This window comes from Clarias gariepinus, chromosome 3 (assembly GCF_024256425.1).
Source record: "Clarias gariepinus isolate MV-2021 ecotype Netherlands chromosome 3, CGAR_prim_01v2, whole genome shotgun sequence".
Lineage (NCBI taxonomy): Eukaryota > Metazoa > Chordata > Actinopteri > Siluriformes > Clariidae > Clarias > Clarias gariepinus.
Window position 1 is genome coordinate 25,487,501 of NC_071102.1, and position 18,568 is coordinate 25,506,068.

General features: G+C 37.9%; 1 protein-coding gene across 1 annotated transcript in view; it reads right to left on the reverse strand.

Annotated features, from left to right (window-relative positions):
- Positions 1 to 18,568, reverse strand: part of dlgap3 (discs, large (Drosophila) homolog-associated protein 3) — a 195,680-nt gene that overhangs the window by 86,775 nt on the left and 90,337 nt on the right. Inside the window, exon 3 of the mRNA XM_053493174.1 lies at positions 682 to 790. The gene's annotated coding sequence lies outside the window, so the exon portion shown is untranslated. The remainder of the gene's footprint in view (positions 1 to 681; positions 791 to 18,568) is intronic.

The window sequence follows — 18,568 nt, forward strand, 5'->3', positions numbered from 1 at the left end:
CTGCAACTGATGGATTGCTCTTTAAAGAACTGAAAAGTTTGATTGTAATCTAATGAATTATTGGCGGTGTCAATGTGTGTGCAACAAACGAGATAGATAGATAGAGAGAGAGAGAGAGAGAGAGAGAGAGAGAGAGAGAGTTGGCAAGTGGAATTGAAGTATATAAAGTAGGTCAAGCATTTCCTTGGCTAATAAAAGCCATTTTTGAATAGACAAAAGAATAAAAAAAACACCTTTTTTTTTCAGGTATAAGGCATTTAAGAAACACACGGATTGGTACACTCTTTTAAAGGGACTAAAGTGGTAGTGTGGAATTACACCCACTTACTCGCCCTAAATTCACTAATGAGCTCAATCACTGCCCTTTTTTCCCCCCAGCATCTGTCTGGCAGCAACTCAAATTAAATTACGCTGTCAGTCCACCAGGGAATAAACAAAGTGCATTCTAATTTACAGAAGCTTAGAGTCCAGCTGTCATGCATCCTGCAGTGGTGCTGGGCAGTTACTGGCAGTTGACAGGTATTTGAGAGAGAGAGAGAGAGAGAGAGAGAGAGAAGGCTATAACCGGTTTTGAACAGCCCTCTGAGGATAGAAAACTTACAAAGAAACAAAGCAAACCTGGAAGATCATAGCAGGTCAGATTGTAACTCTGAAAACCAGGGAAGGACAAAAAGTACTTACTGCTTCCTCATCTGCAAAGTGAGTTCCATTATCAGCAGTAGGGGAAATACTCTTCTCTGAAGACCAACCGATGCTGCTGCAGTTGGCGTTCACTCACAGGAATCTGAAACTGTGAGAACATGAGAGGGGAGCATGAAAAACGATTGTCCAAGCTAATAATGATAATGATGATGGGCAGTAAATCTACAGTATCCATCCATCCTGTTTTTATGGCAAAGTTCTCTGCAATAATACAGTATCTTTATGTTTTATACATTGGAGAACCAGGAACCAGTTTCAAGTATTTAATGTAACTTTGACAGTCTTTAGGTATTTGCCTGAAGTCAAATCTGCGCTATAAACAAAATCAAAATGTTGTGTAAAAGGGAAGTCATAACAAGTTTTGTTCTGTGCATGTGTCAAACTGTTGGCGCGTCTTAAATCAAACACTGGACAGAATTAGGGTCAGGGGTAGCTCGGTGGTTAAGGCATTGGACTAAGGTTTGGAGGGTCCCAGGTTCAAACCTCATGCTACTGATGGGCCCTTGAGCAAGGCCCTTAACCCTCAACTGCTCAGATGTGTAATGAGATAAAAATGTAAGTCGCTCTGGATAAGAGCTATAATGCCTAAATGTAAATTTAATGGAAGTTTTGCAGTACTTGGATATCTGTTTAACTGTGTATAAGTTCTTCGATGGGTTTTAATGGGTTCCAGAGATCGTACTGGAGACTGCTGGTCTCAATCATAAACTATCATGTAGAGGCTAATAAAACTAATGTAATAGGCTATGGGTTAAAGGAGATGTGGTGGACTCAATATAATAGATTATATTAAACAATGATATTAGCATCACTGCTTAAATTGTCTTTAAACTAGCAGAAAAGTACTAAAACACTAAGACAGATCTGTACTGTATGCCACTGAAACTTCAATAAACAGAATGCTTTTTCCTGATGAGAACAAGCCAAGTGCCATTTTTTTTTAGAAGTATTATCTTCTTTCCATTAAATTTGGCCTGAAAGTGGCTTTGACCTTTCCTAAAGGAATGAAGATATATACTGTAGTATTAAAAGTTTATTGGGTTCCTTTTATAAGAAAACACACAAGGACAGAACAGAATGTTGATATAGCATTACCAAAGCAGTCCTGCCCTAAAACCTGCGCCATTCGCATCTCTGTCCACTTAACCCAGAGCCTCAAAGCACTCTCATATAATGAGCTGAAAATGGGAAATACACACACAAACATGAATGAGGAAAGAAAACTCGTCATATATTGCATAATATAGCAATAATGCAGCAACGTTGTGGTATTACTTGAGCTAAAAGTATGCTTTTAGCGATCATGCTCATTTTCCTACAGTCAAATATTGGTTAATGGCTCCTACTGATTTTGCACTAGAGCTAGAGGTAGAATAATTAGAACACAACTTTGCTATTGTTCCCACTGGGCAGAAAGGCAACAGAAATTTGAGAATATGGGTCATGGTGGATAGATGCATATTGAGTCACCACTAAGTTCATTTGAAAACTAATTATAAATTCAAACAGCATGAAAGCAATTAAGAAGTCAAGGGTGCTTGTGGGGGTGTGTCTGAGTGTTAAGACTACACACATGCATCAGGATCTTTGTGTGCATATGTATGTGTAGAATGAACCCAAATGGATCAGCGAGCCCCTGTGTGTGTACGTCTCCTGGAATGAGACTGTGCCGGGTGGTTGCATCATTAATACTGAATTAATTTTCAAGTCTCATAATTATTCTGCTATGATACTGATTACTTTTGACACTGGGAACAGCGTTTGTCACAGTCAACAACTTACGCTCGACAACAGAAAGTTACAGAACAAAGTGTGGTACTCCAATGCCCTTCTCTTTGTTGACCTCTCGCTGCCAGACTCCAGTCTATCTCCAATTTAAATACAATGCCCTTGACTAGCTCTCTGAGATAACGCCACATACTCGCCTTCGCCCCTGCTTTCTATCCACTTTCTGTCTGGCAGGTTACAGCTGAGGATTATTGCTCTTCGCTGTCTAAACCTGCCAGGGCTTGGAAATTAAATGTCCCTTTTTCTTCCCCTGCAATCTAAAATGAATAGTAATAAGAATAAATAGCAACTAAACCAGCAACCGACAATTATATATATATAGTGTCTATTATACAAGTCAGGCCAAGACTTGTGATGAAATTTCTTGTGAATGAAACTGCAAAGCGGCACGGTGGCTTAGTGATTAGCACTGTCGCCTGGCCAGGTTTGATTCCTGCCTCCCTATGATTGGTGGGTTTCCTCCAGGTACTCCGGTTTCATTCCACACTCCAAAGACATGCAGATTAAATTAATTGGCATCCCAAATAATCCATAACGTGAAAAAAAGTGTGTATGTATGTGTGTGCCCCGCAATGGATTGGCAAACTGTCCTTGATGAAATAGCAACCTGTCCAGGGTGTACCCACTTTCTGGGATAGGCTCCAGGTTCCCCGCGACCCTGTATACAGGACTAAGCAGAATAGATGATGAGTGACTGAGTGAGTGAGTAAAAATGTAAAATGAAAATGATGGCTCAGGGCCAATTATAGTCGTTCCTGTAAACATCCAGCGAGTGGAAGGCCTGATCTTTAAAAATCCATGGATAACTTGCAAAAGAAACGCATTTGTCTGTGAGAACTGCAAACATAATCATTTACCAACAACACTTGCACAGGAACTTGGCTGGGAGTAATTGTCACATCTCCCATATAGTCCTGACCTCAGTCCAAGCCATTTCCAGGGAGTCCAGCCTTTCAGACATGAAGCATGTAGTTCAATCCTGGCCCAGGCAAAAGTCACAAAGATTTCTACCTTGATGGTTTTCAAGCACTGGTGAAAACCTGGTAGTGCAGTAGTGTTGCAGGGGATTATACAAAGAAATAAAGCGAGTTTTAACTCTTATAACTGTATAACTGATAACAATCAAAAGTCCCGGTTTGATTCAAACACCCCTTATATATGGTTAATTTAATATGTTAATTTATCATTTGCTTCATCACCATTGCTAGAATATTCACATTTATGAAAATCATGTTATACTGTATAATGAATAACAATCCGTGTGGTTTATATATATATAAATGCATTATGTGACACTCTCAGCAGCAGTCGATTTGGTGCAATTATAACCAATCTTGGTATGATGATGTGACTACCATTAAGGGGACCTGACTTACGGCAGCAGCAACAGTGAAACACAATTTTTTCTATCAATCAGCATTGTGCCATTAATTTGAGGCCCGTTTAAAGAAAGATATGTTTATGCTACACCAGTTTTTTTTCTTCATACGAGCTCTGATTGAATTTTTTCCAACATTAGACCTGTGGTTATAAAAAACAATTTTTAACTTACATCATGAATCAGGACATTGAATAATATGATACAAGAAATGCATTTTCTGTTATAGAATAAACAAGTAGTTATAATAAAATAAAAAAAACACCTGCACTTCCACAGTCGTAATGTAGTTTAAATTTAACAGTCATTTGGATTTTTTTTTTTTAAATCACTTCAATTTAAAGGTAATAAAATAAATTTTACTTAACTAATATTTTACCTATACTACCTATTTCTAGGTAGACATACAGTAGTGTGATTTGTGGCCCTGAAATGCTTTTACACACTCCTGCTCATTTCAGGTCAGGTAGCAGAAGCAGCGCGAATCTCGCCATGGAACCACCGCAGCACTTCATGCGAATATGATCGATAACCCGGCTTTTTCTTTAGCCCTGTTTTTCTTTCCATTTTGCAAGGTGAAGGGGCTCTAATCAGGAACTGCAGAGCTGCTAATTAGGGGGCAGTTACGCTACTGGGATTTCCCACAAAGCCTGCTAAGTTCTAAGAGAAGCCTTAACCCACACAGAGCCAGTTCACCTTACATGTATTCTGGGATATATATCATTATCACAATTAATTCTCCTTACACCACACACACACACGCACGCACACACACACACACACACGCACGCGCACACACTAATTGACCTTGCATGCATGTGTATGAATAAAACGGACAGTTTATGATGACAGAGCTGGAAGAATCACTTTATTTCTATAATGCATGAGCTCTGTGCACTATCGACCAATCAGCTTTACGACCTTGTTTTAAACAGCAGGGTCATAGTGTCCAGGGAAAAAAAAGCTATAGACCTTCTTGTTAGAGGTTATGATGTTGCACAAATTGCACCTATATGCAGAAAAAAGGCACTGAGGTTTACAATCGATTAGATGCGATCGCTAACCAATAAGCTAGACAAAGCCACATGAATATCAAAGAGGCTTTCTTAACAAACAAGATGCAGACATTGAGCAACACCACCCAGATTATGGGTATATGTTATATATATTATAATATAAACATACATTATGTATTTTTCAGGATCTCAAAAAACTACTGGACCTTACCAAAAAATCAGAAAAAAAAAAAAAGTTGCACGGTTAGCACTGTCACCTTGCACCTCCAGGGTCTGGGTTCGATTCCCGGACAGGTACGATTCCCGCCACTTAGTGCATGGAGTTTGCATGTTCTCCCTGTGCTTGGTAGGTTTCCTTCCACAGTCCAAGGACATTGGCTAACTGCCGTTCCCAAGTTGCCTGTAGTGTGAGTGTGTGTGTGCCTGCGATGGATTGTACCCTGTCCAAGGCGTAGCCCCACGCCCCTGTATGCAAGATTTAGCGGTATAGATGATAAGTGAGTGAGTTAGTGAGTGCTTAAAGTAGAACACAAATATTATATCCTGAGATATTATGCATATTATGTTTTAATGATTTTAGACCTGGATTTGTTTTCATGATTTATGTTTCATACAGTATATACAGTAGTGCCCTAACACTGGACTGGCACCCTGTCTTGGGGTACCCTGCCTAGTGCACAGAGTCCTAGTGGCATAGGCTCCAGGCTTATCATGCCCTGAACAGGATAAGGAGTACTGTATAGACAATGAGTGATATCTACAATGTGCAGTACAATATCATAAGATTATATAATAAAAAATAACTGATTATTTTATTAATACATTTCTGGGTAAAAAAATATGTCCTTATATAAATGAGCAAAAAAAAATTAAATAATGATAACATTAAGTAAAGTTCAAACTAGATTTGAACCCTGGCTGAAAATTTTGTACGTATTTGTGACAGACAGAAAATGTTATTAGATTTGAGAATTTATTCCTTCCACATATCAATAGCTTAACAATTAAACCACAAGATTGGGCCAATACATTACTTCCTGAGAGCAATAGCAACACTCCTCCTACAGCACTACAGCACTACTACTACTACTACTACTAAAAATAATAATAGCTACATGAAGTTTGCTTAGTGTATATACTTTTAGTTTCTCCTCCAAATGCATTAAAAAAAAAAGGATCAATAACAGCAGGATAAATTCTCCACTTCTTTCAGGTTCATTACACCCATGACTGAGTGTGTACCGTGGCTGCTGATGTGTATACCTGAGGCATCACTAAAACGCGCTGAGATATTAAGCCCATATTGAGACGAATTATAGTAGGCATGTATTCTGTGTCACCAAGTGATCAAATAGCACATTATATTTTTACATTATTAAATGCATTGTGTTTTTGGCATGTGTGCTTTAATTTGTTTTTTTGGAGAAAGAGGATGAGGGTTTATGAGTTTTTGCTCCAGAAAAATAAGACTTTAGCAGATTTTTTTTTAATTTAAAAATCACAATCACAATTTTTTTTTTACACAATTTCTGTTCAGATATATTCGTACTATGAAACCCATATGTATGGCTTTAATGTTTTTCCATTCAACTGGTGTCAATTTTATGGCACATTAATATGTGTAGCCTATTTATTAATCAATTATATACAAGTAAACTAGTTACAGGACCATGTGCATCCAAGGCCCATCTGTGCTCAAGGGAACCAAAGTGTAACCTGTGTTGTCACACAGAAAAGACAATGCAGCACAAACTGCTGAAAATAAATTCAAAAATTAACAGGGCTCAGCAGACAAAGAGTTGGCCTGCCCTCCAAACCATCCATGGGATGTGCTGAACAAACATGCTCGATCCATGGAGGCCCCGACCCACCATCCACAGCACCCAAAACATCCGCTGCCAACATCCTGGTGCCAGCAGACCACAGCACACCACAGAACTCCCCTGGAGCCATGTCCCGAGGGGTCAGAGCCACCCCAGTGTCACGAGGGAAGCCTAACTCTCAAGTGGTTTTAATGTTAATGGTTTTAATTTCATGCCTGATCAGTGTACTGTATAGCATGTGAGTATGAAGCATGTGTGTTTTATGTTTTTGGGACCTGTTGTTTCTTCCTTATGAACAGCTGTTTTAGATTTGTTGTTTCTTTCTTTTATATTCTTTGCATACATGAAGCATTGATACATACTTACAACAATCTTCATGGTGTACTACATCATATTACTACAATGCAGCATGCCCTTTTAATTTTTAAAATGCCCTAAGTGTATAGTTAAGACAAAAACATACACATCAATATAACATAAATAGAGAGGGCATCGGATACATTAAATTTGGGTCTTTTTTTTTTTTTTTTAAAAAGGAAAAAAAAAAACAGAGAATTTGTGTGTATGTGTGTATGTATGTATGTATGTATGTACAGTATGTATATCTAAATATAATATTTTTTACAGATATATATATATATATATATATATATATATATATATATATATATATATATACTGTAAAAATATTATTTATTATTATTACATTAAATAATATATATATCTCACAGTGGAAATGCACCTATGCTGAAAATTGTAGACCCCTCCATGATTTCTAAGTAAGAGAACTTGCAAAATACTTAAAATACTTAATATGTGCACATACACATAGTAATAGTACACACATAGTCACATGACATACTTAATTTTGTGCTAGCATTCAAGATGGTCATGTGACTACAAACATACTATATACTATATACAGTATATACAGTGTGTGTATGTATATATATGTATATATATATATATATATATATATATATATATATATATATATATATGTATATATACACACACACACACACACACACACACATTCAAAAGTTTTAGAACACTTGCAAATTTCTTTGTCTTTGTTTAGTGATTTATTTTCTACATTCTACAACAATACTGGGAATTTCTAAACTATAAAATAAGACATATGGAATTAGGTAATTAGGTAATTACGTAACAACAACAAAAACAACAGTTAGTTGTTATTTTAAGACACAGAGGTCGGCCTTTCTGTAATAGTTCTTGCAAGAACAGTATTGTTAAGTGCATTTGCAAAATCCGTCAAGCACCATAATAAAACTGGCTCTCATAAAGGCCATCCCAGGAGGGCGAGACCAAAACCTACCTCCGCCACAGACGAGAAGTTCATTTAGAGTTATCAGCCTGAAAAATGACCAATTAACAGCACCTCAGATTAGAGGCGTTATGAAGTCTTTACAGAGCATAAGTAGCAGAAACATCTCAATATCAACTGTTCAAAGGAGATTAATGCATTTTTTGGACGCCTTCAGCATTCCTTTACAATGTAGAAAGAAATAAAAATCAGGAAGATCATGGAGTTAGAAAGTGACCCCAAACTTTTGAATGGTCGTGTATGTATATACATATATATAAATACACACACTATATACAATAATGCACACACGTTGCATTTACACTATGTATACTGTGTAGTCACATGACTTGCACACCATCCTGAATGCTAGCACAAAATGAAGCATGTAGTATAGAGTACAGAGTATAGAATTGTGCCATTTTTAAGTCTTACAGAGCAGTCCAGGGTTATGATGTAGATTAATGTTTCATATCCGACACACATGCCCTTTTTAATCTGTCATAAATTTTGTGCATGTTCCTCCGTATTCTGCAGGCACTTTGCCGTAATGAGATTATGTGGTAATGTAAAGCGTTCGGTCACTTATAAACTTGCAGTGTAGACAGTATAGCCACAGAGGAATTACTACATTTTAATAAATGCATCTGCAGACAAGCACGTACCGTGTTACCTTTATTAACACAGCTTTGTTTTCCTTATCAGTTTAACTATAGCTGACTGCACCCGCTTCCTCCCTCTCGCTGGCCTGCATTACTTTGTCATGATTTCCGTCTGCCCAGCTGCTCACCAAGGCAAGTGAATCATCAAGCACTTTGTCAAACAATATTGTTATTTGCAAGGTGACTGCGGGAAAAAAAGGACAAAATTGGTGCCTGTATAAAAAATAAAAAAAAGCTAAATTAATCAAAACTATAATTCATTCTGCTTTCGAAATCTCCTCCTGCTGCTATTGAGTTCTGAGGCAGGCAAGTGTAGAAATGACAAAGCAGAGATTTATTAAATTCTCTCCCCACCACTGACTGTAGCTCTGCACTGAGTAAAAATGGCTGTGTTTCATGTGAATTAAATTTTTAAGTAGAGACTGAATTGCAGAAACCAACACACTGAATTTGCTCCTAAAATAAGCCACTTGCTCAGATCGCAGTGACAAAAATCACATTTCTGAAACTCATTTAAGATCTTCAGATAGCCACAGCTACATACTGTACCAGTACACAGTTTAGAAATAAACAAGTTCATTCATTACAAGTTCGAGTTTCTTTGCATGTGATTCAGGGATGATGATAGCAGTCATTACACCAGATGTCTGTGTGGTTATTTAAGAAACGGATCGCACGCACATTAGCAGCAGATGTCTAAGTGATGTTGTAAATCTGACATAAATGCTCTGAGCTGTCGAGAGCTCGACTTGCCATGCTGCAAGGGGTTAATGGGTTGAAGAAGTCTAAAATTACATATAATCTTTAGTGCACTCTCTCAACCCTGCTAATTTTTCACAAGTGAAGTCGGAAATAGATTGTGACATGGAGCAGCTTTGGGTAGGAAGCGTCCATCCTTGACTTTTATTGGGTCATTGGCTGGACTAATGTACTATTACGGTGCATTTAGTTAAACTAAAGCTCTCACTGTTTAATTTTTTTTTTAGCCAGTGCCTAAATAAATAAATAAATCACAAAATTCCAAAGAAAAAAAAATTACAGCAAAGCTGTAAAGAAATTTTTTCTTGTATAGAAATGAGAGATGAAAACGTGCCATTATTTAAAAAACTATGAAAGATTATTACTTATCATGAGAAGGTTATTTTCTATTTTCTGAAATCCACCACCAGCTAGAGCAGCCCTTGCTTTTATTATTATTATATTTATTATTATTATTATTATTATTGTTGTTATTATAATTCTTATTGTTGTTGTCATTATTATTTCTTAACATCCTTTACATTACAGTTAATGTAAAGGATGTTAAGAAATCTGAACAAAATGTCCTTATTCTTTATAAGGGCTAGGATCTTAAGCTCCACCCACTCAACTTATAACAGTATAAAGGAAAAAAAGTTCAGCCTTCATTCATCACATACTGTATACATTACTGCACTGTGAAATTTTTCATTCTTTGCATATTCCAAATTTTTTGTTAGAAATCCACCACCAGCTAGAGCAGTCCTTGCTTTTTATTATTATTATTATTATTATTATTATGAGGAACTTGTGGAAAATGTGAAGGATACTAAGAAATCTGAACACCATTTCCACCCACTCAACTTTGCCCTCAATATTATAAAGAAATTCCATTTCAAAATGCATTGTGAAATTCTTTATTCTTCGCATGTCCCATGTTTTTTTTTTTTTTTTTTTTACATGGCTTTATATGCAAAGAATATAAAAGAAAGAAACAACATCATACGGCGGCAACCTGAAAGAGGGTTTGAACGGTCAACCTTCCGATCAGTAACTCAGAACCTCACCACATTGAGCCAGCACGAGCCCCAACAGTGCTCACTATACAGTAAAACTTGTATTTAGTTAACAAGACAATTATGTTTTCATAATTATTTCTGATTGTATGCTCCAAAATCCCATATGCTGTCACTCCTTTTGATTCATTGCTGGTTTACAAGAGCCTTACTTTCATGCTCATGTTCATGCGCTTTCTCGTTGTCTATTTCCAACAATTCATCCCGCTTAAACACTGATGCATCAAATCGCTCTAATAAAGCGTGCATGCATTGTACAGTCTTTGACTTCCGTTTGTCACATTAGAGAAGTTTATTTATGTAAAGCCTGCCAGCATGCTCATTCAAACTCCTACAGCTGTCCCCTTCTAGCGCTCTACCTGAAAATCTGTCATGCTCCACTGAAGGCTGCCCAGCCTGCTCCTCTCTGATTTGTATATTTGCATATGTTTGTGTGGCTAATTACAGTGTGACTAATCTTGGCTTTTGGAAAGAACTGATTAAATTTCGGAATTATTTACTCTAAGCACATTACTTTGTGTTAGCTACATCACTTTAAAGCTGGTGCTAGAAATACTAGAAGAAAAACAGCCATACTTAATTAACTGTATTAATTAAAACACAATGAAATGCAGAAATACGATCAGCCACAACAATAACACCACATTACATTAACACCGATTAGAAATTATATAACAGTAGACTGGTGACAGGCACTTGTCGGTAGTGACTAAAGGCCAGCCTATATTTTCTAACTCCATAGAAATGCCAGTAGCAGAAACTAATGAAAAAGTCAATGCTGATTATGACAGAAAGGTATTAGAACACTCAGTGCATCACAGCCTGCCGCATATAGGGCTTAGCATCCAAAGAGTGATCTGGTCTCAAGATGTAGTTCAGTGGGGATTGCTTGGTCAGAGCTGTTTTGCTAGCACAAGAGGAACCTATACACAATACTGGGTCTAATGTTATGGCTGATCACTGTTTATAGCCAGATGCAGGAATATTCTATTTAAACTGTTAACAGTCCAGTTTGTATAATTTCTTACATGTGGATGCATAAATAAGGAATCAACATAACTGAATAGCAACAGCAGTTTTTTTTTTTAAACAATTAATCCTTAACTACAATCAAGACCATTTTAAATCTTTTGTTTTACAGTGGTCTAGGACCACGGACTCTTGACAGGTGTGTGTGTGTGAATTCCTACTCCTGTGGTCTTTTCTGTGCCAGCATACACCTCTACTCTGAAGAGATGAATCACATTTGTTTCGAACTCTAAATTGAGATTAAATGTATACTTCTCCATCCGTTCATCTCCAGTTACGCTTCAATTTCACTAATCAGACCAGAATGGGTTAACAAAAACAAATACATTTTTTAGTTAGTTTCTGGCCCTGTCATCTTAACAAGGGTTGAGGGACCTGGTAGATTTAGGGCATGAGGTGAGGTTCACCCTGGACAGAGTGCCAATCCATCGCAGGGCACAAACACATATACACACACACACACACACACACACACAAAACGGACAATTTGGGAACGCCAATTAGCCTAGTCTGCATGTCTTTGTATTGTAGGAGGAAACCGGAGTACCCGGAGAAAACCCACCAAGCATGCGGAGAACATGCAAACTCCATGCATGCAGAAGCGAGGATCAACCTGACCAGGAATTGGACTCAGACACTGAAGGTGCAAGGCGACAGTGCTAACCATTAGGCCAACATGCCGCTGGCTTATTGGTCAGCACCTTGTATCTGTATGGTCGAGGGTCAAATCTAACCTCCTACAATTGTGTACGTTGAGTTGATGGGTTTCTTTAAGGAATTCCAGCTTTCTCCAACAGTCCAAAGACATTATTCTTAGTGGGTGTGTGATTTTTGCGATGGCTTGTGCCCTGTGTTGGGTTGTTCATCCTGTCCAGGGTGTACCCAGCCTAGTGTCATGAGTTCCACATGATATCCTGGAAAGGAGAAGTGGTATAGATAATGGATGGATGCATGGATGTTTCATTCCACTAAAATATGTGGGTGCATCAGTTAAAGACCCACCGCCATATACAAAGAAACGTTCCTAGCTATCCATCAGGGTTTGGGGAGTAATTGGGTTGTTGCAATGCTGGAATAAGTCAATTACTTTAGCATGTACATCTTTATCTGTGCAAAAGACAAAAGAGGATTTAATGACCTGACCTGCCTTGCACTACAAAAAGTGCATCATAAGCTCTGAAATGGCTTCCAACAAGGAGAAATGGAAGCATACAGTAGTACTGCAGCAGAGCTTCGGGATGCTTTGTTTAATGGCTATAAAAAAAAATAATGATGTTCAGGAAGAAATCTGATGCTGTTTGAAACAGCATCTTCATATCACTTCATTTAAATAAAATTTATAGTATCACAAATTACTTTGCATATAAAACTGTTATTAGAATCCATAATTATTTCAAAGATTTCTATTTTTTTTCCATGATATTATTTTCTTGAGCTCTCGTAAAAAGATCTTGGTTATTGAATGTACAAGGACTTCTTACTGGGCGTCAGCAGTCTGTGTGTGTGTGTGTGTGTGCGTGTGTGTGCGTGCGTGTGTGTGTGTGTGTGTGTGTGTGTGTGTGTGTGTGTGTGCTGGCAGATCCAGAGCCAGAGCCTCATCAACTGGGCTATAAGCAAGAACACTCAGGATGGATTACCCCCTTCAGGGCCATTACGCCTCAGCCCGTCAACCATAAGACCAGAGGATAAAGTAAAATAGTGAGGCAACTCACTGCAAAGGGCAAAATTAAATATTCACTCAAGCATCTTATGTTTTTTCTTCTAAAAAAAGCAGGCATAGAATAGAAAATTAGTTATGAACAGTCTGGCAAAAAAACTATTCCAGCTCACAGCAATACTGCGGTCAAACACCGAGACTGATACTGTAGAGAACAATTTACACAACCATCTATGGAACAGATGAGCTGCTGTATAGACCGTAAAGGTATAAGATGAAGCAACAAGGTAGCTGTCAAACCAGCACAGAATTTCTTATTCCAAGTGAAATTTTTGAATGCTTTATTATCTCCATTGAAAACATACCATCATGCTTTTAAAAGCAGTGCAAAGGTCACAGCTGTGCTTAGCATTTACACTGATGGAGTACAGAATAACTGACAAATTGTCCAAAGATTTATGAAACCACTGAATGAGCAAATACTGTATTGCAGCATCAGGTATGAATGAGAACTACTACTTGATCAGACGGTCACATCCGGCAGCTAAATGGCTAAAGAAGGCTAAACGCAATCTCTTATTAAAACTAGGTTTTACTGTAGGAAACACCAGCAAAAATACAGCAGGCAATTACATTGTGATTCCTTTGCATCATGTAGTGTTGTACTTTTTTCACTCTACAGTTATCTTGATATTAATGGCCTTCCTATGACAAAGAAATACGTAAAGCTAGACTGGAGGTATAGAAAAATCTAATTTTATTCAATGTTAATTAGTGCAAAGGAAAGAAGTGACCCCATCACTGAACTTACTGGACTTAAACCAAAGAAAATGCCATGACGTGACCTGGCTCTTTGCATAACACATTAATTACTGTAAGCCCCGTTAGCAGTTTTCTGCTGCATGGTTATAGGTGTTTATAAATAACATCAAGACAGCCATGACATTATCAGTTTGAGATAGCTATCCAAGAGGAATGTTCAGAGGATGATGTTCTACTGACAGAGAGAAAAGGTTTCACTGCCATCCATCCATCCATCCATCTAGGAACCTCTGTAGTCCAACTATTTACTGTGGAGGCCAATGGCAACCATTGTTGTTCTCATTTGTACGACCATGGAAGGACCTTTGGTGAACATTCACAGACACATTCCCACACCATGGGCAATTTGTGAATAGCAATTAGCTTAATCCACAGCCTTTGAACTGTGGGAGGAAACCGGAAAACCCAGAGGGAACCTACCAAGCACGGGAGAACATGCAAACTCCATACACACAGACCCAATGTGGACACCGAACCCGGGACCTGGAGGTGCAAGACAACAGTGCTAACAACTACACCAGGGTTTCAGCGCAGAACAAGATAAATTCATTCTGGCGGTTTTGCAAAAGATGCAAAAAGTACATAATTAGAAAGAAAATATTTGCGAAAGAATAATGGGTGGGGCATAAGGTGTGTAATAGAGCACATCAGGGTGGTTTTGTGAATTACGTAAAAACTATTTAATACATTTTTATGGTGTTTTCACAGGTGTATTTGGCCGAGGTTAAAGTAACAGTCATTGCAATCGGCCAACGAGTACAGAAGATATACTACTTTAAATTTTAAAGGAAAATTTATATCATGAAAATAAATAAATAAATTAAAAAAAATTAAAAAATCACTGGTTCATCTAAAAATTCAACAGATGGCACTGTTCATCTTTTAATATGCACTTATGAGTGTGCAATTGAAATCTACTTAATAAACGCAATCTTACCTTCATTTCGTGCACTTAACAGTAACATAAAAATCTTCCAAATTTCAACAGATGGCGCTATACATTTCTTAAAACATGGTTATGAGTGTGCAATTAAATTCCATGTGAACAAAGTCGCGGGCACGTCGTGTATATATATTTATGTATATGGACATGGTTCCATCTAGCCCCAAGGGTGTTAAAAGTCACAAACTTCAAGTGGCAGTTGTATGATATTTGTATTGCTTAGCAAAAAGCTACAAATCCAACTTTCTTAGTTTTGTCAAAATTATTGCTGCATGTGTAGCTATATAATCAAAAACAAGTGAAGTTTACAATTTATCAGCAGCCTCCTCCTTTACCAGGACATAGTTTTAGCCCAGTACTTGACAACAGCACCTTATTCTGGTAGTCCATGTCTCCTGTGGACCTGCAATTCACCAGAATGAGTGAAAGTCTAAAAGCGGCATTTATTATGTTTTAAATCCCATTAAATGCACTTACTGGCCCCTTCAATTGGACACCTGTACACCTGCAAAATCGTGCAATTATTTAATCAAACAATCATGTGGCTGTAGCACAAAGCAAAAACATCATGTACACAGCTGTCGAGAGCTTCAGTTAGCGCTCAAATCAAACAGAATCAAAAAGAAAATGTGATCTCAGTCAGAAGGTTTTTTCTCAGGGTTCGGTGCATTGTGCAATCTGAAATAATTTCTTTCCTCATTACAGTTAAAAAAGAGTGGTCATTTAAAAAATGGTTATTTGAATGTGCTCCAACATCTTGTCAATCGCTTGTCGATTGGGAGACACACACACACACACACACACACACACACACACACATAGGAGCATTGGAAGGCTCTCTGGTTTATTCTCAGCAAAAACTATTTTATAAGTCTCAAACCAACTTAGTAACGCGTAAACGAGTAAACATCAAAGCAAATATGCACCACACATTTCCGCCCAAATCATTCGTATGAGCCATTCGCATGTTCTCTAGAAATCCAGGAAAACAAACAGGGGGACTAACCATAGGAAGTATTGCCATAAAAGGAAAAAAGCAAGGGAAGCATACAAAAGTTAAGATAGTTTAGGGAACTATCAGAAAACTTTGACACAAAAGCTATACTCAATATTAGTTTATACACTCCCACTCTTGGCTATTTCCTTCTACCCACTTCTATCACATCAACGTGGCATTTCTTCCTGCAAGACAGCGGCTTATTGGATGTCTCCGTGTAATCTCCAGAGACTGGAAATCCCCAAAGGATACTCAAAAATACTCAAACCAGCCTGTCTGGCACCAACAACCACAGTCCTTAAATGCCTACTTTCTGTAAGCTGTTAAGGTCTTAACGACCATTCCACAGGTGCATGTTAATTAATTCATTATGGTTAATTGAACATGCATGGAAAACATTGTTTAAACCCTTTACAATGAAGATCTGTAAAGTTATTTGAATTTTTACAACATTATTGTTAAAATACACAGTCCTGAAAAAGGGACGTTTCTTTTTTTGCTGAGTATATATTTAGGGGTACAGGTATTCATAATAAAGTGTCCAGTTCTCTCAAGAACATAACTAAAAAGAAACATATCAGAGAACATGTCTAGGAATTACTAGAAAGAAGTCCATTGCCTTTTTCCACCAGATACATCTTTTTTTTTTCACCAGCGCTCCATGGTACTTTTGCTATCGGCTTAAATTCCACTTGCACCTCTTCTGGTCATACTGGACACACTGCATAATGTTGCGTAAAGCATATTAAAAGCATTAAATGTTACTTTAGAAATAAAACTGCAGGACAGGCAGAATAAGAAGTTTTTAATCTTTATTTATAAGAGCACGAATACAGCTCACATTCATAATATTTTACAGAAGGCTATTAGGCAGTATATAAGAAAACTAATCCTCAGGATTAGGTGTAAGCCTGTCTTGGCTGAGTGAAGTAGTCTGGATGTGATGTAATGCCTCAAGAGATCAGGAAGATATGCCATAAGTAGGCGTTAAGGGGTATAAATGCCAAATGCAAGACCTTGTAGTAAATGTAAAATGTAACAGGAAGCCCATATAAATCAAATAAGACACTCAATTCAGATTTAAAAGTAATACACCCTGACTTCCTGGAATTATCTTAATCTTATTTTGAAAGACGGCAGGGCACATACAGTGGATACGGATGCAAACACCGGTTTTACCGGCATTTGAATCAGGATATGATTATGGTTTTCAGTATTTTCATAGATAACCATATATCTCGAACTATTGTATTTAACATAATCAAGCTTTTTGTTTGCTTCTATTGTTGAGCTTATCATTTAAGTTCATTAATGATCCATGGTACTAGCAGTTACAGATTAAATTGTTAATGACTTAACGTAATATGTTAATATTGTGCATCATACAGTAAATGGGCATTAGTGGCTCAGTGGTAGGTTTATCACCTACCATGCAGAGGTTTCAATTCACACCCAATGCCCAAAGCCAAGCCACTGCATGCAGCACCAGTTCCAAGACCGGATAAAATGGGACTGTTGTGTGCGGTGTGTGCGGACAGGATGGTCCCCTGTGACGACCCCTTGGTGGGAGCAGCTGAAAGATAAACAAGTGTGCACCATCAGTGTTTGAATTATGTGTTTAAGTCATAGCTTCTTTAATTTACATTTACATTTAGGCATTTGGCAGACACTCTTATCCAGAGTGACTTAAACGGTGCTTTGTAGTTTCTGTAATAGGATAGATCCTTACACTGGGTTACTAAGTACTATCAGTTAAAAAACGTTAAGAAGTTGGAGGATTAGCCCAAGTACTGAAAAAACAGATGGGTCTTAAGTTGTAATTTAAAGGACATCTTAAGGAAGTTCGTTTTACCACCTAGTTGCCGAAACAGAACAGAGTCTAGACGTCTGCACGTCTTCCTAGATCCCTGAGAGATATTGGGTCCAGCCAAGCAGTGTTGAAGGATCGGAGGGACCGCGGTGAGGTGCAAGGTGTAGGGCAACTACAGGACGCCAGTGGAGAGAGCAAGAGAAGTGGGGTGGTGTGGGAGAACTTGGGAAGGTTGTAAACGAGACAAGCAGCTGCGTTCTGGATCAGCTTCAAAGTACAAATGGTGAACAAAGGCAGAGGAGTGAGTTGCAGTAGCCCAGCCCTGAATGGCCTGTGAAACAAGAAAGTTACCCCAAAATTGTGGGCAGCGGCTGAAGGAGTGTGATCTGATTGTTTTTCAGGGAAATCACAAGGTTTTGACTGGTGGATGAGTCACCAAGGATGAACAGCAGTTCGGCTTTACTGAGATTGCACTTCGGCTTAAGTACCTCCATATTAGTTTTGAAAGAGATTTTGTATACCTTTTTAAGAAAATGTATGATTTGTTCAATTAGGCTCCAGGTCAGGATGTCTTTAAGATTACATACAATCATTTTCAAATTTAATTACAGCACTAATAAACACGGCTCTGTTTTTTTTTGGACCGCGGAGGCCAGTGGTGACCATTGTACTGTATTCCCTATTTTGTACAGTATGACCGTGGTAGGATCTTCTGTCAACATTCACACACTATGGGCAATTTGGGAATGCCAATTAGCCTAATCTGCATGTCTGTGGGAGGAAACCCAGCAAGCACAGGG